Genomic DNA, 19,067 nt, shown 5'->3' with positions numbered 1-19,067 from the left:
AGACTATGATCTACATGAGAGCAAGAACTGCATCTGTTTTTTCTTCCCATTTTATCTCTGGTGAAATCACAGTACATTGGCACATCCTGGGTACTAGGAATATTTGTTAAATGAGTAACTGAAGCACAGGGAATGTGAGCCGAAGAAAGAGAAGAATAGGGGTAGTCAGTCTGGTGGGATGGAGTGCAAATACAGATGTATCCAGGAGAGGATGTGCCAGGGACAGACTTCTTTTAAAAGAAAAGTTTTTGAGAGTGGACTCCCAACAGCTACATTTTATCAGATATTTCAATGTACGTAACTATGGTTGTGTTTAAGGTGTTGTTGAACCTGGTTAAGGGGTCATGGGCTCTGATACTTAACAAGGAGAACAGAAACAATTGAGGCAAAGGCTGTTAACACTCAATTTAACTATCTCTTTATCTAAACCATATATATGTGTGTGTGTGTGTGTGTGTGTATGTGTGTATCACATAAGTAAAATCACATTTTACATCAAATCATCACACTCACAAATGTTAAATGATTGATTTTAAATGTAATGGAAATAGATATGATGAAAGATACAGTGAAAATGATTCTTGAAGTCGCTCTGTTGTCATACATGTAAACATGGTTGAGGTAACATTCTTATTTAAGATGAGGAAGTGGTAGATTTTTTTATGATCCTGACTCAAACTTTCCAAATAGTGCAACTTCTAAAGAGACCCAAAGTCTTAAAAATGGAACCATACTGAAGCAGTGTATGGGATCATTTTAAGGTAGAAAGATTCTGCATGTCACCTGTGACCAAGGGTAGGGACAGATGGTGAGGAAGGCACAGACGGGGACAAGTGCTGTGTGCACATTCAGTTTGGACACCCCCCATGATCACTGCAGAGTTTCAAGGTGGGACAGTCAGAGGAAGATGAATGATTCATTAGTGGCCAAGTTTGAAAAGTCACTATAGCCACTATCAAATGAGGCTTCATGGTCCAAATCTCCTAGGAAAACACCAAACATCTTCATTATCTGGTGCCAAACATCTCTGTGAAGTTCTGCAACCAAGATTTCTTGATTGCTGACACTTGAGGGAGGGTAGTGATTCATGTTATGAAAAGAACTAGTTTTTTTTAAGAGATGAAACTTGGTAACTAATTTTTGTCTCCCCCTGCCAGTGTAACCGTTTGAATGTTAATTTAATTTTACAGAATATCATTTATGTAAATGTAATTAGAAGGGAAACATGATCTGGAGATGCACAGCACCAAAGAAAATTTATTACTCTAAGGGGTATTGCTCTAATCATTCAGCTGCAATATTGAGTTTCCCCAGATTTAATCTAAAAGCAATAAATTACAAAAGGCTAATGCCCTGCCCAACAACAAGCTGTCATGAACCCAGGTTTGAGGGAGGGAAACCAGAAGGAGAAAGAGAAAGGAAAACGCCTGAACTTTATTTCAGCAACAGGCTATCGTCAGCTTCCAATTTCCTGACATGGAATTCAGTAGAGACTCAGTAGAGAACATAACTGGGGAAAAAATAAAAAGCTTCATTTATTAAACAAGAATAATATAATGACTTCCAACCTCCTATAGCTTTTCCCTGCAGAAAGTTGACCAGGGCTCTTTACTTACTACTAAACATTATTATAAATGTTCGAAGTTCAGGGTTCCATGTTCCTCAACAATAGAGAATGAGGAATCCAAGCAGGGTACAGCAGCCCTGTTTTTTTTTTGTTTTTTTTTGTTTTTTGTTTTTGCCTATGGCTGGGCTGTGCTTTTGAACAGAGGAGGAAAAGACACAGCCTGATTAATGTCAAGGTCCATATTGCATTCCACTGCATGCATGCCCGAAGGCCAGTTCTCCCTGGGCACCTTGCCAACACAGAGAAACCAAGCTTGTTAAAAGAAATACTCTTCGGCCTCCTCCTCACCTCTTCATGCTCCCTGAGAAGTTGTGATGGGAAAAATCTGGGGTTGTAGGTGATCTTCCTGTTGCATAAGCCCCATACCTGAACTTGAACATGGCTGAGGCTACCTGGTCCTTTAAAGGTGCTCAGCCATTACCATGGTGAAAAGAGGAAAATAAATAAATCAACCACCTGGCTGCCTCAGTGAGGTATTTTAAAATGATATTTCCTGGGTTCTACCACAGAGCAATTAAATAAGGATTTCTGTGGTTCGGACTCAGGCATGGGCATATTTTAAAAGCTTCCCTTCCATGCTGCCCCTGGTGATTTTAATGTGAAGTGCGCAGCGAGAACTGCGGTCCTGGACAAAGGTGATGGCATGTGATAGAATGCCTGTGTGTGATAGGTCGTCATGTCACAGAAGCATTCTAGTGGATCAGGATTTCTTGGACAGGACAAAGGCAAAGGGGAAATTTATCTACTCATATAGAATAGAGAGCCAATTGCAGCTGGCCAGGTAGGCAGCTGTGATTATCAAGTAAAACCATACCATTTCAATGTGATTTCTAAAGCTTAAATAATAAAAGCCTCATGTTGTTGCTGCATTTTCTTTATCTGACAAGGGGCATGTTAAATAGTATAACCTAGCTCATCTTTCTCACATCAAGGAGTTGGAGCATTATATTCAGAAAGTATTTCTGGGGTGATGGGAAGCCAAATCCTAATATAAATTTTGTGTTTCTTTTATTACCAGAAACATTGTGGCTCTGTTAGTTTAGTTTAGTTGTTGTTTTGTCCTGGAATTCTGTGCAATGATTGGGCTGTTTAATTCAGAGAAGGCTGTAGTATCCAATGCAAGTGAATCTTTTCAGAATTCAACTACAGAATATAAACTATGGCTCTATTAGCAGGTCCCAATTTTTCCTGTGCTGTTAGTGGTATCTGAAAATCTTAAATTTTTTTTTGCTGTTTTATATACATTCAAACATGTAACAGAAGAATCGTATGAACCAGTGCTTTGGTGAACATTACTTTTTGGAGTGGGACTAAATAAAATTTGACTTGATTTAAACCAACTGGATAAAGCATATTAGAGGGGTTCTTTAGTATACATCACAAAATGAATGAAAATTGTACATGGAAATAATTTGTATATATGTGCCCTGATTAAATAACAGGAGAGGAAAATTAATTGTAACTCAAATAAATAAGCATTCATTATATTTATTTTGTTTTCTCTATCACCTCTCAACTCACACAATGCCTTCAAAAATTAGTTGAGTGAAGACACTTTAGGAAGATTCTTTAAAAGATACACTATTTGTCAATGATGTTCTAAAGTATTTAAACAATGGACAAAGGCAATACCTTTCTGCCCATTGGGTTGGGCACTCACTCCACTGAAGAATCAGCCCCAGACCTCACTGATTGACACAGGCTGTCTGGGACTCAATAACTTTTGACCACAGGAAAAGTCAGACTTGAAAGAGAAAAAAGTGCTCATTTCTGACTTCATTTCTTGGAACAATGTTTTCGCTGATTCTGTTATTCTTAAATTGCACTTGCTAAACAAACTGTGCTGATGGGTCAAACAGAATTAAATTAGCCAAACAAGTCAGGTAGAAGGGCGTTCTTTTTCACCTGGTCTGTGGAAGCTGGGTGTCTTGTCTTTCCCCCAGTAGTGAACACCCTTTTCCTGTTGTAAGAACATTATATCTCATTTTCCACTAAACTTTCTCTTCTAGAGCAAACATCTCAGGAGTATTAAATTAAGTAATTCATTATCACAGCCCCCTGCATTATATTACAAATTTAAACAACTAATTGTTTTTCTCACATTGTAGGTATTTAATTATTAGTTAGTTCCTCTCTTAGGAGTCGACCAGACTATATTATAGTACAACCCGTTGTTCTCTTGTTTCACAAAGTGCTAAATAAGTTCATCTAAAATCAGCAAAAGCAAAGCAAAATAAACAATAAAAACTGGTTTTAATAGTCATATTGTGAGGACATGGTAAAACCTTTTAGCCACCTACATGGGTTGCAACAAGCCATAAAGAAGAACTCACAGTTTTTCAGTTTTGTTTGGTTCACATGCCAGGCCACAGCTAAAAATCCAGTGTTCTCAACATCACCAGCCAATGACACCAATGTCACCAACCGAGGACCAACAAATTATTTCGCATTGAAAAACAGTTTAGAAGTACCTAATTGCTAGTAACAGCTACACGTCATATTTTCAAATTAAGTTGATCAAATATTACCAATTCTTATAAATTCCCAGGTAATTATGTGGCTGAGATGAAACAAAATGCTGACCAATTACTTAGATGACAAGGAAACATGGATCATTTAGTCTGGGGAATACGGGCCATATATTCATAACCTCCTTAATTTCCAGTTATAGTTATTTGCCTAGATTCTCTAAACTTTGGTCTCAAACCCTCAATTCACGTAACCCACTAAGATGCAGCATTTGCTGAATAATATATACATTTCATTATCAGTTTATAAAGAAGAGAGAGGGAGGGTTGTGCTCTGCTAATCAAATGTTAAGAAAAAAACAGGAGTTAGATTGGTCCTGGAATCAAATTAGGGCCACTGAGAAAAGAAAGAGAAAAAGAAAGGGAAGGAAAGGGAGGGGAGGGGAGGGGAGGGGAGGGGAGGAAAAAGAAAAGAAAGAAAGAAACCACAAATGGAAAACACCTGAATAATATAAATAGACTTGTTTGCCTTAAATCCTTTTGGAATAATGAAGGCTAAACAGAAATGCATTCATTCACACTTATACACATATACAGAGTTTCAGTAAGTTGCCCAAGTAAACACAACGAGTAAATAATGGATCTGAGGTTTGAAAACAAAGAAATGCATTCATCCAAAAACGAAAGTAATTGAAAAGTTTGAATGGACCATCAGAGAGGGTGGCATTTGGTCAGATTCTTAAATGAAAGAGACCAGCCATGTGAAGCTTTGGGGCTAGAGCATTTTAAGCAAAGGGGCTTCAAATGCAAGGACCCGAGGTAGGAAGAGGCTGGAAGTGAAGGTAGAGAGAGAAAGTCAGCTGGGCTGGATCAAGCTTCATTTATCAACGCCACTGTTGTCCACTTGCATTATAGCACCAGACGCTGGTAATGGCCACATCCTCCAGAAAGCACAGGTGAACACTTTTCATTCCAGAAGGAAAGGCCTTTTGATTCCTTTGGCATTTCAGTCATTAGTGTGTAAGGTAATTACTAGCTGCCTAACATTTGAGCAGGATTGATAGATTCCATTTAGGCCAATGTGTGGCTTATGCTTTCCTACCCCAGGAAATTCGCCAAGGTCAGTAGGTTATAGGGCAAATAAATGCCACGATATGTCAGAATTTCTTATTCTTGTGACATTCCTCTGGCCTTCTAGTTTTAGGTACTAGAGCCAGGCCGGGAAGCTGGTGGTGCAACCCCAGACCAGGGCTGCATGTATAAGCACTTACTCATACTTAGTGACTGGCTCAAGGTTCGAGTATTACTTGAGGCACCAAAAGATTCCTCCATTTTTATTTACCACCAGAAATTAGAAGTAAAAGGGTACAAAAACTGTGTTCATTTGATAAACTCTATTGTTTTTTGTTCTTTTACTATTGAGGTACGATGAACATATAAAAGAGCTGTACATATTTAATGCATTCACCTTGATGACTTTGAAGATAAGTATACAGTCGTGAAACTGTCACCATCTACAATACCATAATGTTAACCGTCACCTCTAAAAGTTTGCTCCCTCCTGTCTTTTAGTTTGATAAGCATAAGTAAAGGCATTGTCTTTTCTAAAGGCTGAATTGATAAAACATGGCGTACTGAGGAGAATGGGACAGGTGGTTTCTGAGAAAAAAAAAAACCGGCATTGTGGTTGATTGTTCTTCTATCAAGTAGATGCATTTTTGTTATCATATAGATACAACCCTGAATTTCAAAATATGGGAAAAAACAAATGAGAATGTATGTTACTTCGTGGTTGATATGGGAAATGTATTGAATTAGGGTCCATAAGCAAGTTGATTCAAAATTATCTACAATCTAAAAATTCTGCCTGGCTTCCTAGAGCTTGTTTTACCTGAGCTCAGGAAGCCCAGTTCTAGTACAAAGTTAAAATAATACTGAAATTCAAGTGTAATTATTAGAGTCTAACCAGGCTCTGAGAAGCTATGCAGGTAGCCAAGGGGGATGCATTTGATGCAGGTCTAACAGTTATTTACTAAAACTTGTGCCAAACATCGTTGTTCTCATTATCCAAGGACCTGCCTATAACGTAGTTATTTATCACAGTTTCTTAATCATTCATTCCGGCAGGGTTTATAATTATAACCCTGCCACCAATGACAAGGCAGTGTGTAATTCCGAGAAATCTCATTTTTTATCTGATGTTAATTAATGCCCACTTGCAAATTGTGACTTAGCCATAAAATCCACTTAGTGCTTGAATTTAATATATCATATTCATTGAAAAACTAAAAGAAATTTGCTCCAAGACACCCAGGGAAGTCCAATATGCCGGTGTTATTAGCAGTGGATCGTACAACAGGTTCATTTCTTGGTGCAAACTATATGAATTCCCACAGTGAGCAATAGTAGCAGCCCAGCACTAGCTAAGAGTTTGAAGGGGGAGAGGGATGAGAATCATTCTTTTCTTCACTCTGAGAGGCAGCTCTCTGTCAAGATTTCAACATTTCTAAATGTTGACAAGCATGTACTCTCCAAGACGTGCTTTTTGCCTGGCTTATTATGCAAATTATATTCATGTAATGCATCACTTGGGTATTCAGGTGCAAGCCCATGGTGTCTAATGCATGTCCTCCTTGTCAGGAGCAACAGCACTGTGCATTTTCAGTAAAGATAACTGATCAGGGGAAAGAAAAAATAACCGCTACTTTCAATCAGAACTATAGAAAGTGCCCTTAGTCCATAAAAAATGGGATGCCAGGCTAAGGCTGTAAAATACATCTCTGACCTTATTATCCAGGCTCCTGCGTTAAATATAGTGGCTATAATAGAATTTGTGTGCCCTAGTTTCTGACAGGTTGAATGTTGCTTAGTGATCCAGGGGTGGGAAATGGCTGCCTGCACTCAAAGGAGATCATAGATTATAGGCATTTCCCGGGTATTGCAACAAGAGGATGCAGTTACAATGGCTCACAAAGAGAGAGACAGCTTTCTAATACCAGTCATTGGAAGGAGGCTGAATTTGTTATCTGTTACTGTGTCATGAATTGCTCCAAAATTATTTCTTTATTTCAAAATTATTTATCTATCTGCTGGTTGGGAATATAGACTAGCTCAGATGGTTCCTCTGTTTCAAGGTCACCTATGGACCCCAATCAGGGGCCAGCCAGGACTGTGATCATCTCAAGTCTCCACAGAAGAAGGATCCTATCACTTGCATTAAAAGCAAGTCACCAGGTTCAACCCACATGCAAGGGGGTGAGAATGCACAAGCTGAAGAATACCGGGAAGCAAGGATCCTGGGGAGCAGTTTTAAAAGTCTTCTTATCAAAAAAACCTGAGGCATTTCAGGTACCCAAATATCTCTCTCCTATGATGACATACTTATCATTAACTTATAAGCCAACAGAATAGAACGGTGGTACCTTGGATCTCCTCCTATGCCATGTTGACTGGCAGAAAATAGAATGGTGTTATTCACAGGCAGTATATGGCATAGAGCAAAAAGCAAACACTTGCAATTCCAAATACAAACAGAGAACCATTCCTTCTGGGGAAAAAGGGGTTTTAATGTCCTTTTCCTTCATGTCTCCAGTACACACATAGCCTCTTCCAAAAGTCCAGAGGAGAACCTTAATGCTGCAAGGGAGAAGGCAGACACAGCAGCGTGGTTGGGGGAGCCAGGAGCTGCAGTCACCACAGCCAGCCAGGACCAATAGTGCCCGGTACATAAAGGATAAAGCCACAGCCTTGGCTGAAAATCGCTTGATGATCACCCTTAGCCAGTGACTAGTTTGTCAAGAACCTAAGAAATGCTAACACTGAACAATAAAGCCATTGAAACCAGAAGCAGACTTTGTCCAAGTAAGAGACACAAATGATGTGTGACAGGAAGCCGCCTTTGACAAATAAAGGAGAATGTTGAATAATTAAGGAAGATCCCCATGGCCACGGTGGCTAAAGATCATGACTGATCCTAAATGACAGGAAACTGGAAGGTTGACATCAATATCTACTGTGTTTTTGTTCTGTTTTGTAAGGTAATGGGTAGGATTTTCTGTTGAGGAACCTTGGAGCTCTATCTGGTTTGCCTGATAATGACCCAACTGGGACTGATGGCCTTCTTTCAGGGAACCGTTAGGCTGCAACTTTCTGTGGGTACATGGAATGAGGCTCTACACCCAAATCACTTTCCAAATGAGCAGAAACAAAGATTTCCAGTTGTTGGGCATCTATCTATATGTTCTCAGAACAGCCTTAAAAATGTTGTTTCTAAGCTGAGACTTAGTACAAAGCAAGCCAAATATACGGATCCCTACTCCACTTCAAGTCTGCTCTCACAATTGCCTTATAAAAAGGGACACTGGCAGAAGTTGAGGGTCCTTCAAAGGAGGAGTAGCCTCCAGGACATCCTGTGGTTGCCCTCCCCAAGCACACGACATGCAGGGTGAGCAGAGAACAGGAGACCCCCATGTCTCCTGACCCTTCTGCCCCTGACTTCCTACTGCCCCAAGTGATGTGGCTGGTCCCCACCTGGAGAATTTTGCCCTGAATAAGTGGAGGTATATCAGTACTTGTAGAAAATATATCATTTTTATTATAGAATGAGTCTTACTCATTTTGTTGTTGTTGCCGTCTCTATTGTATACATGCCAAATTTGAAGAATCAACTAAGTACTATAATAGAGAAAAAACAGGGCCCAGTGTGGAACTACCTATGAGAAAGTTCAGTGCCCAGAATGGACATCCATTAAGTTGCAAATTTCAAAAAATATCATCTTAACAGGTGCCTTCTGCTAATGCTGAGATTTCACCACCAGTAATTTATTGATTTAGGTATTTTGTTGTTTTGTCGTTGTTGTTACTGTTTTGTGAGTCAGTAATGCTCAATGTTTGTCTTAGCCTGGATTCTACAAGAATCCAAAATCTAAGAAAATGGTCATGCATGAGTAGTTTATTTGGGAACATGATCCCAGGGAACGAGTGAAACATGGAAAGAGAGAGGGCCTATGCAAGGACATCACTGTGAGCGACTAGTTACTCAGTCTTACAGAATCATCTGAGAAGAAGCATGAAATCCATCTTGCAAACAAAAGAAGAAGCATTTACCCACTGACTTGCAGGCCCTCTTGGTGAACATTTCTCTTCCCACTTCTAGGCCGCACATTCCTGGGTACCAAGGAAGTTCCTAAATCTTCCAATGCACTGGTTCCACGAAGAAGCTTCCTGCCTGTGGGGGCAAAATGTGCGCAGCACTGGCCTGCTGCAAGGCTGTGCCTCCTGGAAACCGGCTGGAGCCTGCACAAAACTGTGTGTGCAGTAGTGGCTCACACAGGATGTAGGTGTGGCTAAGAAGATCAGAACTGGTGCTCAAGACGTCCATGACAAAAGGATTTTCAGGTAGAGGACACGTATGGCGAGGACATCGACTCACAGAGAAATAACACCTCACGTGCTTAGAAGCTCGCTTTTTCAGTGGAAATCAACAGGTAGTGCTGAAACTGTGAGACCCAAGAATTTATCTTCTGAGGGGAGAGTTTGGCTTATAAGTTTCACTTCAATGACAAGTGTGTCATTGTAACAGAGGGATATTTGGGACCTGGAGTGACCTGCTCAGTCTCTTGGTAGGATGCCTTTTTAAATGGTTCCCCAAATTCCCACCTCCTGGAATTCATGTCTTTGGGTAATCTTCTCTCCTTGTTTGTAGGCTAGACCTAGTGACTTGCTTTGAATGCAAAAGAAAAGTTGTGGATCATTGAATGTCAAAATTATTTCATTTATTAAAAAAAAATTTTAGGCCTGGCACTATGAGAATGAAGGCTTCAGAAAGGCACGATTGGGCCAACAATCCCATCACCAACCCTGGGACGGTTTAGCACATAATAGTTGCTCTGTGAGCACTTGCAGAATAAATACAACTAAGTGTGGGAGGAAGGAAGTTAGTAAGTGATGGTCAGTATTTGAATTAAGAAAAGATCAAGCGTAACAGATTTTCAAGTGGCTTAAGTAGTAAGGATATCTCCCAAAAACCAGAGTGAGAAGTTAAAAATCCCCCCATTACCCTGGAAAGATCATGGGATGCATATTTGGAAAAACTACTAGCTGTTTTGTGAAACAACTCAGAGCTTTGTTTTCTTTTCCTGTCAGAGGAGATGTTAATCATCGTGGCCTTACAAAGTGCTGAGAAACCATGTTTGTACCTAAAAAGTGCTTTGCAAAGTCACAAAGCTATACACAAATACCTGTTACTATTTGTCTTGCCTCCTCTGATAGTCCCCTTGCCTGGCACACTCCTTTCTTCTGAGTAAGAGCCACAGGGAAAATTCCTAGGTCCCAGGAACCATTTCCGTTCTATTTTTTCTTGCCTTCCAAATTAAATAATTTGCTTGTGCTCCTAAACCAGGGTGAAAGCAAGGTAGAAGCTGAGTAGAGAACAAAGGGGAAGAGCCTCGGACGGAGGAAAATCTCACTTGCCACGAGGACTTATCATGAAGATTTTAAATGTTGCCAAAAACAAGACAGGGATATTTCTTCATGTGACACATTTATCGATTAATTACTTTTTGGTGTGGTTTGACAGAACCTGAATGTGAACATGAGAACTGTTTCATGAAAGTTCTAGAATGTCTGCTATCCCTTAGGACTCCACATTCCCCTTTGATTCCAGCTGACTCCTTTAGCTACAGGTTTGGATTTTCTTTTCAGTTTACACCAAAATCACAGCTGTAAGAAAGAAAACAGGCCTGTAGAATTGAAATGCTTGGGGGAAAAAAGCCATCAATTCAAGGATGGAATTCCCTGAAAAGCAGCAGAAAGAAGGCAGCTCATTTTGGAGTCAGTGGGAATAGAAGTGAAAGTAGGAGATACAAGAGCAACAAATTCTTGTGAGTTTTCGTCTATCAAAGCTGCTCAGCTATGAATAGTAGACCGTAACTGTTGCTTGACTATTGAAATATGGCTGCACAATTTGGTAAGTACTTGCTGCCACCTGAAGTCTATCTCCTGCCGTGGTCATCCTGGCCCCTCCACCAAAACTACCTGGCTAGAAAGCCTCACAATCCAGCAATCGGATGGTAATGTCTGGATCAGCATGGTAGCTCCTGGACCCTGTTCTAGAGGGTTTGTTGAATTTTTGAACTGTTCCATGTGCTCAGGCTGTACTGTATCTGTGTTGAAGATATTATCACTTCTATCTTGGTGCTTTTTAAATATTTTCTTCCTTTCCTGGTCCCCAGTCTCTGAACCCAGGTCAACATACATGTGCATACACACATTACATATGTTTGCATGTACGTGCACTCAAGCCCATAATACACCCATGTGCATGCATTTGCAAATGTACACACTACTGTGACTGCATGCACCCAGAGGCATGCACACATGTATAAATACACAAACACACATGCCTGTATACAGACACATGCACAGACACACACATGCACCCACCACACCTACACTCGCTTTGCCCTGGCTTTGCTAGCCCCCCACTTTGTTCTGTTAGCACTCACCCTTCACACCAGGGCTTAGCCCTGAAAGCCTCAACTTGGGGGTCATGATGGCAAAGGCTAAAAATGGCGACCCACACCATTGATCCATTTTTCCCATGTTTACCTTACAATAAATTGCTCCAATATTCCTAGAAATACTTGGCATTTGCAAACTATTTTTTGATAAATACTGATATACTTGTAAGCCCTACGTTTCTCTTATGCAAAGTGTAACCATCATATCTGGCTCCCAGATTTATGAGGGATATGTAAGGGGACATATATAAAGGATTAGCATAATGCCAGGATAATAAATGCCGGTTATTGCTATCATGGTAGTTATTATTCACATATTTTTAAAATGTATATTTATTGATTTTAGAGAGAAAGAAAGAGAGAAGCATCAATGTGGGAGAGAAAATTGACTGGTTGCCTCCCATACGCATCCTGATGGGGATCAAACCCTCAACCCAGGTATATGCCTGAAGGGGCATCAAACCTCCAACCTTTTGTCGTACAAGATGATGCTCCAACCTACTGAGCCATCCAGCCGGGACTATTCATATTTTTATCATTAGGTTAGTCCTATATCAAAGGACAGACTCCAAGAGAATACTTCTTTACTTATTTTGCTTGGTATTTTTACTTTAATTTGTAAAGAAAAGGAGAGAAGCAAGTATGCTTAGGAGTTTTGTATTCAATTTAAATTAACGTAGAAGCTAATATTCATGGAAAATCAAAATAAACCAAGACTCCTTAAAAGCTTCATTATGTCATATTTTAATTAAATCTCAACTAACAACATAATTCTAAGAGTTTCAATGAAGGGGGAGGGGGATTCAAGACAGAACCGACTTTCTGGGAGATCAGTGTGATTTTTCTTGCATCTCCTTGTGCAATGCAAGGGGCATACAAGCCGCCTATTGCACATCCAGGGAGGGCATGATGGAAGCCTAAACTGCAGCCGAAGTACATTTTACTCCTGATAATTAGAAGTGGATGAACAGCTAGGAAAAAATATGAACCTGCTCAAATGAAATTGGTTCAGCTCTAACTGATCTAATGCAGTTTTCCAAAGAATAATTGATATGATATAACAGTAATGGCCAGTTTATGTCACAAAAGTGACATTTGACACTTTCCTGCTAACTAGCCTACCATCATCAATTAAAGCATCACTTGTGTAATGACATTTCGCCAGTCCAGTTAGCATCCTAAATTATGACATCACCTCTTTTAGGAAACCAGAAGATTGAAGTCTGGTGATTGGGAAGATATTCCTACTGAAAAAATAGCACTCATCTTTGATTTGCACTTTCAGATTCTCTTATGTTTTAATCATGTTGCCAGGTTAATCATTAGGTAATAAATAAATAAATAAAATCACAGTGGAAGTCACAAGAACAAATGATTCATTTTCTAGTTTCCCTTAGTTCGACATCCCTGGATGGTGATAACAAGATTTTATTTCGCAACTGAATGGTAAAATGCTTATCCTTGGAAATCCCTGGAAAATAGGATACTTGTGTCTCACTAAACCCATTTAATAACAACTTATATGTCAGAAAGGTTGCATACTACCTGTAGGACTCCGAGGGCTAACCACTTGTTTTTACCGGAGGCCCGTGAGTCTGTGCTACAGGAAATGTGGTGGGAAATAGATCTCCTAAGACGGAAAGCCCTGGTCCTAAAGAAGAAACATCCACTTTTGTCCATCTGAAACCCTGCATTTGAGGGCGGACAGGAACTGTTTCTCCTAAACTGTTACTGAGCCCCTCCTGGGGAATAGCTGTCTGAGTAAGGAAACTGAGTCAAAGAGCAGGGGAAGAAAGAGGCCTCTCCTTCAGTGCCATGGTCTTGCCCCGGTCAGGTGTGAAAAATACCAGGCATGGCACCTCATTTGTAAGGGCTAAAAAACAAGTGTGTGTGGCCTACTCACCCTCCTTGGTTTTTCTTTTTCTCTTCTTCTTCTTTTTTTTTTTTACAATTTATAGTAGAAGGGTAAATATGTTTTTAAAGATGTTTTAATCCATACTTTTCAAGAAAGTAATCAGGTAGAGTCACTCAGAGTCATTTATGTAATTATGTGTATGAACAGCACTAGAATTTACATATACACAATTTTATACCATGCAGCTAAGTGGTGAAAACTGTAAACTGTGAGGACGAAGGTAGACATTTTGGGTTCGTGACTTCCACTAGCTTTTGGTTTGGCGGGTGCTAGAGTCACATGACATCTTCCAGGCTCACCTGTGCCTTAAAAAAAAAAACAGTGTTACCCCCCCCCCAAAAAAAAAAAGCCACTGGGCAGATCTTATTAGAACTCTCAAACTTTTACCTAGTATTTTGGTTTTCAGTTCTTAAATTCAGTCATTAAATTCATTGCAATAATGGGACTTTCTTCATCAGTCAAGACGAAGACAAAGCAGAGTTCATTGTATTTGGATATTTTCCCCAGTTTGCACAGATTTTGCTTTACCCTAAATTTGACTAACAAGGTCAGGCTTGGGCTGTCACGAGGCAAAGTCCCATGACACAAAGCTCCAAGGCATGACTGCCCGTGCTAATTGGTGATCATATACTAAAAAGTATGAAAAGTTCTCCTTCATTCTGGGATGTGTCTCGGTGGATGTCTCACCCTGACAAGGGAATTGTTTTGTAGTTTCCCGAGGCTAAAGAAGATAAACCATATGATTTTGTGTCATAAAAGGTTCCCCTTTATTTGTTGCTTCTGAAATTGTAGTCACGTCATGAGATTTCTGTATATTGATTTCTGAGGGAAAGGTAAACTTTCCGAGGACATCTTTGAGTTAAACAAAAAAAATTAAGTCTGATGTTGAAATAAAGTAAAAAGTTACTTTTATTACTAATGAGTGATTGCCATTGATAATAGAAGGTACTGACAGTTCTCACATATTACTCACGTATTTTGGGTGGGAGGATAGGGTTACTAATTTTGTAGAATTTACAATTTATAGAGTATGCTGGAATCAAACTTTGAGAGTTGTTGGTTTTTTTAAAGATTTTATTTATTTGTTTTTTAGAGAGAAAGGAAGGGAAGGAGAACGAGAGGAAGAGAAACATGAATGTGTGGTTGCCTCTCGTACACTCCCAACTGGGGACCTGGCCCACAACCCAGGCATGTGCCGTGACTGGGAATTGAACCAGTGACTGCTCGGTTTGCAGCCCATGCTCAATCCACTGAGCTACACGAGCCAGGGCAAAGTTTGAGAGTTGTTTAGCCAGTTTTGATAATGCATGAATTCAATGGCAGACATCAGAGTGTAAAACAAGCTCCAAAGTTTCAAGTAATTTTATGTAAATTGAGGCCCATCTGTCTACATTGGAACGTGAATAAACCTTTGAATTTTTTGAAGACCAGACTTTTGTAGAAGGAAACAAATGTTCTGAGGAGTAAAAGTTTGAAAGTTTCAAAGTGCACTTGCGTTCTTCATCAATGAGCAAAGCATGAATGAAGCATGCAAAATCCCACACAAGGTGGCTCAGTATGAGGAAGGGTTCTTAAATAACAATAAAGTTTTGAGAAAATCCATGTAAATTGTTAGAGCGTATCTTAGTCATCTCTACAGGGAGCTGTGATTTACTTAGTTTCATTTCTTGACTTTTTTTCCAGAAGTTTTTGCTATGAATATTTATGCCTAGACTTCATTTAGTGACTGAATTTCCACTCTGTTGGAATTATGCATCCCCGTAGTGCACCCAAGAAAGGTGAGCAGTTAGAGGTGACGAAAGAGATTTCCTGACCTTTCAGAAATAGCAAGCTACACTGGATTAAGTACAGCCTGAGCGAGGTTACTTGTGGGCTGGTGGAGTGTAATTACCCTAAAATCATCTCAGTGAAACAATTAGGGTGCAATAGAGCCGGTGCCGGATCAGCCGTTGTTCTGAACTTCTGTTGAAGCATCTCACTCCATCCCGAAATTAGGCAATTTATAATTCTTACAGTGGGTGCTAGTGACACACTCCACCTTCCTGCTCCTGTGTGAAGTCCTATTTACAGCAGGCGTTTGTCAGATTCGGAGTTATAAATGCAAAGGTGCTAGGCTCGACGGGATGAACGTATTTCTTTGGTGATGAAGCATTCACTAGACAGGTTTTCTGAGCCGTCAGATGTGCAGGCAACAACGGAGCCCCCCTCATGATTGTCCTCAAGTGTTCAGCTGCTGGACTCCTGGTTCTCAGTCCCCCAGAGCCGGGTCTTTTAAAACCGATCTTTAGGCAAAATGAATTCAAGTTTGAACACGCTGCAGAAGTGTCCATTTTTGGACATCATATCGATTTCCTCTTTGCATTTTTGCAAAATTGCCTCAAGAAGAAGGGACAGTTTGATTTCATCTTATTTATGTTTCTGATAAAATTTAGGAGGTGTTTTTCAGGCTGAGCTACCAACCAGACCCCAGCGATGGGTTAGTCAGTCATAGGCAGGGCAACCGCTGCAGGCATTGCTTAAAGAAGAGGTTTACATTTTCCTTTAAAGAAGCTTTTAAGCAGCTATTTAGAAAAAGTGTTAAATTAGTCAAAATATGTGAGAAATCACAGTGAAATGGGATTTTTTCAAAGTTATTTTTTTCTATGTCCAATTACATACTGTATGACCTGAAAGTGGTACCTGTGCAACCTCAGGGTGAAGGCAGATTTCTACTCTAGAGCAACGGTTTCTTATACTCAGTACAAGGAAACAGTATTTGTCTTAAGTAGTAAACAGATACATACTGATATACAAACGAGAGCTATTTATTCCACAACTGTAATGGAAATCAGGGAATACAGAAGGAGATCACCCAAAAAGGTGTTTGAAGGATTATAAAGGTTTATAGTTCTTGAATTAAAAGGCACATAACATTACATATAAAGTATATTTGTTTTCACTATCTGTAACAATGTAGTGACTAAAACAACCTGGATGTAAAACAAGAGCAGGAAAAAAGAGTCTGAAACGAGCATTATTTCCTAGGAAAGCCATTTGATGATATTTTGCTAAGTACCAAGTACTGTGTTAAGATTTTATCTATCTTATCTAAGTTATTTATTTCACACAGCCATTTTTCCAGTGAGTAATAGAATCCAATTCCTGAGACTCAGAGAAATCAGAAAATTTGGAAATTGCTGCACAGCCAAACAATAATAGGGCTTAAGTACCAACTTATGTCTAATTCCAAAGCTCTAACTGCCTTTCACAGTTTTACTGAGTAAGCAGCTTCCTACTGAGGAGTTCTCCCAGAGAAGGAGAGGGTACTGTGCTAACATCATTAGGGCGTGCTGTGATTGGAACTCATACCAAATGGAAAGTGGAAGATGTTGATATAATTTAAGGGTTATTCATAAGAAAAAGGGGATGATATATTATTGGGGCAATGGCCACATTTATATGCTCAATCAATCTTAATGCTTAATTATTTAATTAGCAAAATGACCCTACCACTACTCAGATGTCAATCTCATGGAAGACTTTCATTTTTGCCTTTGCTTTCACACGAAACAGCCTTATGTCGGGGGGTGGGGTGCAGGTTCTCTTATTTTTGTTTCTGACAAAATGCAAAGGGGATTTCTCAGGTTCGGCTACCTCCCCTGGAACGTCACCACCAGCAACACACTGACGTGCAATGGGCACCTCTGTGCATTTTTCCTTTGTTAGAAGAAGGCTGGCTTGTGTTTCAGTTATGATTTGCTCATAAATTCCTCTGGTATTTTTTTTAATGTATAGCAAAACAGTGTGGTAGAAAGTACTGCATGTCGACTTTGAAGGGGAAGGACTTTGTTGGGCCTCGTTCCACACCCTCCTGGACACTCGGCCTCGGTGGCCTTAGCCCCTCGGTGGCTCCAGGCGCCCATTCCCTCATTTGTCAGCGAGGTGACCCACAAAACTCATTCCACTCTAAATTCCCCCTAGAAAATTTTGCCTTTTGAAAACATACGTACGTAGTGAGGACTACATAATCCAAACTATTTTTATAAATTAGAGTAGAAACCTTACCACCGAAAGCTGGGCCCTTTTCCGTTGTGCAGAGCCTGTGCCTGGCCCGTTGTGCTCTTCACGGAGCTATCATGGGGCGCAGCACCTACAGGCAGCGGCGGTCGCCTGACTGTGTTTTGGGAGTGGTGTTTGTATAGACAAACTGAATTAGGAATATCCACTCAACACTATTCTCTTCTGTAACAAGCATTTTTTTAAAAAAATAAATAAATTCAAGGTTATTCTGAAGTTGGCAGGCACGTTATGTTTGTAAGTTTCCCCTAGGTGAGGAACTAGAACACATCTTCCCAGTACAAGATGTTGACACTTCTTCCATAGTTTCCAAGTTCTAAGTGACTTCAGATTTCGTTTTCATTGCATTCACTTTCTGGTGATCTCACCCAGTCTTACTGATGCCATTTATAATGCTGATGACTCCCACATTCTTGTTTCTAGACCAAACTTCCCTCCTGGCTTTACAGTACCTAAAGTTAGTTGACATCTGTTTACTAGACTTCTTTCCTTGGATGCTGTTATGGGTCAAATTATCCTGCCAAAAAGACATGTTGAATTCCTTACCCCCAGTACCTCAGAATGTGACCTTATTTGGATGTAGGGTCTTTAAGAGGTAATCAAATTAAAATGAGGATTCCAATCCAACATGACTGTGCCCTCATGAAAGGGGGAAATTTAGACACAGAAACAGGCACCAATGAAGTGAAGATGCTGTTAAGACACTCTGGGAAGAGACAGCCATGTGACTGGGATGATACATCTACAAGCCAAGGAATGTGAAGGATTGCTGGCAAGCATCAGAAGCTAGGAGAGCCGATGAAGGGTTCGTTCCTAGAGCCGTCACAGAGAGCGTGCCAAAGCCTTGACTTAAGGCTTCAAGGCTCCAGATCTGTGAGACAATACATTTCTGTTGTTTTTAGTCACCTAGTTTGTGGCACTTCATACAGCAGTACTTTATTCATTCTTTGAAAATGCCTTATAAGCCTGTCAAACCTAGCTTACCCCAAACAGTGCGCCTGCCCCTCCTTTGCTCCCCTGCCCCTCCCTGGTGTCCTGCCCCTCCTCTCCTTCTCTGTCAATCAGAGCTCAGTTCTACCAGTTTCTCAGATAAAACACTTCAAAGTCATCCTTGATTTCTATTTTTCTCCCATTCTCCTCATGAAATCTAGCCTCAAAATACAGGTGTTTCATAAAAATATAAGATGACATTAATTGTGAGGTACACAATGATGGTGTCTTTCCCTAAGTAAAAAAAAAAAAAATGGCAACCTTATGACTCAGCGGTATTCTGGAGCATATTTATTTCATACTTAAAGATCTCCAAGCCTACGTATGCATTATTTAACTGTATATCATCCTGGTTCACACAGAAAAAATGAAAATGTATGTCAAATAAGTTGTTTAAGGTTACCAAAAATATCATCAACTTCAGAACCCATTTTGTTCATTGATCTGACTTAGTCAAAAAAAGACATGTTTCCCCCCAGAATACCATCCGT

This window comes from Sturnira hondurensis, unplaced genomic scaffold (assembly GCF_014824575.4).
Source record: "Sturnira hondurensis isolate 20B ecotype Veracruz unplaced genomic scaffold, ASM1482457v3 Scaffold0006413, whole genome shotgun sequence".
In the NCBI taxonomy this organism is placed as follows: Eukaryota; Metazoa; Chordata; class Mammalia; order Chiroptera; family Phyllostomidae; genus Sturnira; species Sturnira hondurensis.
The sequence above is the reverse complement of the archived record's forward strand: the minus strand, read 5'-3'. Positions refer to the sequence as shown.